The sequence below is a fragment of the Drosophila tropicalis genome, unplaced genomic scaffold, assembly GCF_018151085.1.
Source record: "Drosophila tropicalis isolate 14030-0801.00 unplaced genomic scaffold, ASM1815108v1 contig_878, whole genome shotgun sequence".
Classification (NCBI taxonomy): domain Eukaryota; kingdom Metazoa; phylum Arthropoda; class Insecta; order Diptera; family Drosophilidae; genus Drosophila; species Drosophila tropicalis.
Genome location: NW_027173374.1, coordinates 4,485,967 through 4,491,892, shown reverse-complemented (window position 1 = coordinate 4,491,892; position 5,926 = coordinate 4,485,967). Strand labels below are relative to the sequence as shown.

The 5,926-nt window shown below is 39.0% G+C and overlaps 1 long non-coding RNA gene across 1 annotated transcript; it reads right to left on the bottom strand.

The window, feature by feature from the left end:
- Positions 1-321: 321 nt before the first annotated feature.
- On the bottom strand, positions 322-3,323 carry LOC137585481 (uncharacterized). Its single transcript, XR_011033574.1, has 2 exons — positions 3,058-3,323; positions 322-353 (listed from the first exon to the last, which is right to left on the bottom strand). It is a non-coding gene; the product is annotated as an uncharacterized lncRNA (long non-coding RNA).
- Between the last annotated feature and the right edge of the window lie 2,603 nt (positions 3,324-5,926).

The following is a 5,926-nucleotide window of genomic DNA, read 5'->3' as shown; positions in this document are numbered from 1 at the left end:
GTTAGCCAAGTTGCCAACGCGGCAAAATCCTGCGCATGTGTCACAATTTTATCGCAAAATTTTCACTGCGTGTTGAATATTAAACTCAAAAAAAAAGAGATGATAAAAAGAAAGTTTGAAAGCCGAAACCGAACCGGAAAAGCTTTCACAAAACAAAAAACAAAAAAAAAAGAAAAAAAAACAGAATATTTTTTAATATATAAGAGCAATCAAATAGCTTTAGGGCCACAGCGAAGTTTTTATGCTCTAATGTGAAAGACAATAAAATAAAACAAAGAACAAATGAAAAATTCATCACAACACAAAGAATGGCAAAATATGTGTATTGGGAAACCTCTTCGATTCCGATTGATCTGAAAATAAATCAAAATATTTATTGTTTAAAACAATTAAGCAGATATTTATGTAATAAATTATAAAACTTGGTTAAGTAAAAAATATATTACGAACAATGCGATATAAATTCAGTTGATGGTGGAAAATTCTTTTTCCTTTTTTATATATTTTCATATTCTATAATCATTAACTTGAGTGTAATCAAGATACATGCATTAGGCTTATAGAATATTGATTCTATATGTTTTTTCCAACTCTTTGACTAAGATTCATAATCTCAAAATGATCTTACTGTGCCTTACTATCCTAAATAACTGATTAGTTCTATAAATTCTATAATGATTGGGTTTTCAACATTATTATCAAAATATTTCAGTTCGCTTTGCAATCATACATATTAAATTCAATCTTATAACTTCAAATTCACAAAAACAAATAGATTTCGCAGTTAGAGGTCCTTTTTTATAAGCTTTTCGTACAAATTTATGATACAGAATTGAATCCTTGATTAATTGGTTACTGTTAATATGAAAATAATAATTGTCTACCTAAAAACATATTTCATTTACTTTTGCTAAGCAAGTCTCTATGTTATAAATTTTGTTTATTTTATTTCAAAAAGTATCGTTGCCCTTTTTAATGTCTCGGATTTTCTGAAATTTATCCAAATTAGATGAAAAATGTCATCAACTCGCTTGATTTCGTTGTAGGGGACAAGGAGGTCTGGCAAAATTCTAATAATTTTTGCGCTCTCCAGGCACAAACCGAATCCATCATAAATCTCGGCCCAGCTCGATGACAATGCATCATCCGTGTGCAAACAAACTGCTAAATCTCTTATAATATCCTTTATGTCCAGGATGCGCCATATGTGTGTGTAGGCTAAGGCACGCACACACACACACACACACACACATGTCAGTGGTAGTGGGGCGATGTATGAAAAAACGGGTAATGTTTGCATGTACCCTCAGGAGGAGATAAAATTAATTTTTCGGGCTTTAAATACGAAATTAAATTTCCAAGACTTTCCGCCACAGTTGTAATGAAGAATCTTTAAAGTTTCAAAATGTAACAAAATGAAAAGTTCAAGAACGAAATGCCATGAAATGGCAAACGTTTTCAGCTGGCTCCATGTGTATCTACAAGATACAATAACTTGGGCCACTAGTGCCTCCTTGAAAAAGTAGCCGAAAAGTACCGACAAAGTATTAGCAAACAGAAGGCCAAAAAGGAGAGCGCATAAAACAAATGAAACTCTTGTAGTCTTGAGCCGAGAGCAGCAGCAGCAGCAGCAGCGGCAACGAGAAAAGCACAAGAAGAAAATTTCAAGAAAAATATTAAGACAACAAAAGCAACAAGAAAAACAAGAGGAAACCGAAAAAAATACTCGAGTGCCTGTTTAGATGAGAATGTGGATATGCCCAAGTCTTGGCCATGCGAGGGGGAGGAACAGGAGGGGCTGCAGGAGAAGGCGATGCTAGTGTGCCAGTGGGAGTGAAAAGGACCTGCTGCCATTTGTAATAGTTGTCGGGGTGCTTCCTGCCTGGCCGGGCAGACAGCAATAAACTGAAATAAAAGTAAAAATCAAAAGTAAAACAAAGTAGAAAATAAAAGATATACATACAGCAGAGGAAGAAGAGAACGAGTGGGGGAGGAAAAAGATGGAGGATGAAAAAGGAAGCAGTTCTTTAGTTGTTGATCTCGCTTGCCGCTGCGGGCGATTTCACGTAGTCGAATCAATTCAAAACAACTACGAATGCAATTTAATAAAATCCGTGCACGAGCGAAACACACCAACAGCATCAACTTGCCCAGGATAAAAGCCAAATTGGTGCGAGAGCCAGGCAAAGGCAGCACCCAATGTTACATTACGTTATTTTTTTGGTGGTGGATTCTCATTCCCATTCCCGTAGATACATATAACCCAACAGAACCAGCGTTTTGTATTCCATGGCGGCGGGGTTGGTTGGGGTTCTTTTCATCTGTTCTCTGCTCTTGCCTGGTCTTTGGCTTGCCTTTAACCAAGGAGTAAAGCCAGCGCAAAACAATAAAGCGCGTTTGTGTACACAAGGGATATGCTTCTGTCTCTCCACACACACACACGCACACATACATACTTGGAACTTCTCGTTCCTGCCTCTTTTCCGTACGGCAGTGGCAATCGCCATATTGCCCATCGTCCTTGCCGTCGTCATCGTCGTCGTCGCCGTCACTCTGGCTGGCTTTTCTTTATTTCGTTTCCTTCTTTTGTTTACCGAGCGTTGTTAATTTGGCAATACCCGCTTTCAATTATCTTATAAATATGAAAATGCATCAGCAAATGCCTCCAGGCAACACTTTGGCAGAGTCCACGTAATAAAAATCGTTTCATTTTTCATCACAAAAAAAAAAAAAAAGAAAAAAAAAAAAAAAAAAAAAGGAGAACCAACACATACATTCGGATGTATGTATGTATATATTGTAAGCATGTGGAAGACCAATTGCGCTGTGTACCTTACAGATCAATCAAATAATCATGACGTTCCCGACATCGTCCCATTGCATATATCCTGCCTGTCCGGTAACAGAAACAAAACGTGACTGCAACAACAACAAGTTATTCGATTGCAATGCCATTACTAGATAGGTACGCGTCTGTGACGCAATTGTAGGTATTAAATTAAACACATGCGATTATTACTTTTCCCCAGCCCTTTCGATTGGCTAACGCATACGCACCTTTTTTCTAGCCTAGGCGAGGTCGCCCAGCAGTAGTCGTAGTAGTGGCAAACACTTCCACATCGTTGCGCATCTCTGGCAATGTGCAAACACATAACAACGTTCCATCGATCGGTCGGCCATAACGTCGTCGTCGTCAACGATAATGATGATGATGATCTCCACCGCAGCGACACTATTTCAATTAGCAAACCGAACGGAAGGGGGCCAACAGAGAGATAGAGAGAAAAAAATGCACGCGCTAAAATATGCAAAGTGCCAGCCACTCGCCTTCGCGTCACGTCATGCCCATATGAGAGATGAAGGAGGATGAAGCCTCAGCCTCAGCCCCAGCCCCAGCGATCGATGCGGCACTTGACCCCGCCATCGTTTTTTTTCTGCGGTTGCTGGTGGCTGGCACACTTTGCTTATATTGCTTATTGGCTGTGTCTGTGTGTGTGTGTGTGTGCATAAATATTTAACGCGAAATGCCTTAGCAAATGGCCAGAAATATGATGGCGATACTAGGCAAAAACCAAGGTGCGGTGCAGTGCGGTAGTCGGCGCTCCTGCAAATGATTTAGCAATCTTTTTTGCGCATGTGCGACGGGCTTGTCGTTTGTATATTTGCCTATGAAATGCCGCAATTGATTGCCCCGTTGACATTGTGAACTCGAAACCAACTAAAATAGAACTAGAAAACAGGAATTCAAGACTATATATAAAAACTATACCTACCTATTATTGGAATTGAAGTCATTTAATTAAACAGTAAGACTAAACATATCCAGTCCAGGATATACGTAAGAATTTACAGAGTTATATTGTTCCAATCCACAATCATGGCATCTATCATCATTTCATTTTGTTAATAGTTCCTCTCAATAAATTCCTTTCAACGAGTCTCTCTATCAATTACTATAAAAAACCTTTTGCTAACGCCTTCTTTAGAGTTCGTTAAGTGTGCTCTAATAGACATATTCAAAAGTCTTTCCGCAAAAGGTAAAACATTTGCATATCTGGTTAAGTAATTGAAATTTCTAACGGACTCTTTTAAACCTTTTAAGACAGAATCACAGGCGGAGTTTACCCCTTAAGCAATTGGTTAATTTTCATTTGGTCTCTAATCAACAAAACCTTTGTTTAACAACAAGTTACCAATATGCAAGGCAATTAAAAGCCATTCAATGGCATATGAATATTGTTTACTTAAGTCAAAAGCTTTTGCTTGCCACACCAACAGCAACAACAACAACAGCAAGCGCAACAACAACCTGGCCAACTCCAAGCCCAAAAAAAAAAAAAAACAAATAACAAGAAAAAAAAAACTCTATCCACCATTTAGAGTCAACTGAGCGCGGCATTTTTGTAGTACAATGTACCCTATACTCATTTCAAACACTCATTATGGCGACCAAAAGATGTTGTTTGCGGTGATAATGACGCTCGAGCAGAGACCAGAGGAGAGTCCGATGCCCGTTGCCCGAAGCCCCATTGCCCGGATCCCAGAGACCGGTCAGAGCCAGAGACAGATACAGCGAGTCAATTCAACGTTAATCACGACTTTTACTTGTCTTTAATTTTTTTGGCAAATAATGACCTGGACGGGAGGGTATGAGGGGTAAAAGGCAAAAGAAATGGGCGCGGACAGCAGGTTAATTTGAGGTATAGGCAAGTGATAGGTGGGATAAGTATCATCACAATAGTATATACATACATACATATATACGTTCATATCTGTTTGAATGTATGTATGTAGTAGGTAGATATCACACAGGCTATTTTCAAGTCGTATGTGTAAATTTTCACTGTCGCTTGGTGTTTTTTATTTTTCGTTCGTTCGTTTTGTTCGTGTTCGAATTCAATTTAAAATGCACGTAGTTATGTCTGTTTGCATAAGTTTTTGACGGATATTTTAACGATGTGAGCTCAACACAAATTCACTTTAAATGTTTTGCGTGTGACGCCGGAGAGGGAGATGGAGATGGGGGAGATGTCAAGACTGAGTTGTTGCTGGACTCGGTTGTGGACGTAAGGAGATGATGGGTGATGGGTAAGACGACAACAGTTCCATTCCCGTCCGTCTATCCGTCCTCAAAGATGACGAACAACGACGACGACGACGACAACAACAAACATGTCGAGATATTCACGTCCGAGTGATAATGAGATGCGCGCCTTTTTTTCCCCCAGTTGGCTCTACACCATCAAGTCCACCCCCACCGCCAACCTCCTCCTAGCCCTCTTTCATCATGCCAATTGCCCACTCTGCCCACGCCATCGCCTGCGTTTTTGCTGTATTTTCGCTGATAAACAAGATGGAGTTACATTTTTAGGTTAATTATGTGCTAAAGTATGGGACGGCAACGGCAACGGCGACGACGACGACGACGACGATGAGTCTTGTCTCCTTGTCAAGCTTAGAAAGGGAAGGGAGACACAGATGGAGAAAATGCCTTTTACATAAAATTGAAATATGATATCACTATCTCGATTTATGGTCACATATGTACCTAGTTAAAGGCAATGCATCAATGGCTGACATTTTGGTTATTTGATTAGGTCCACCATCATATTTTAAAGGTTGACTCTAACCCAGTCAGCATTCAGTAGCAGCAGCAGCAGCAACCTTTATTCTATGTGCAAATGCACTTAACATACAAATGTATGTATATAGAAAACCTCGTTTATTTATATGTATTTGAATACCCTGTAATTTGCCAAGCAAGGACTAATGTCCATCAGAAGTTGTTACTGAAACATAAAGAAGAATTTTCTATTGAACGTCACTTTGAAGATTTATTTTGAGAACAAGCTGGTAATAATCTTTATATTTCTATTAAAATAACTTTTAGATATCATCTTAAAAGAAATGCAAAACCATTCATATA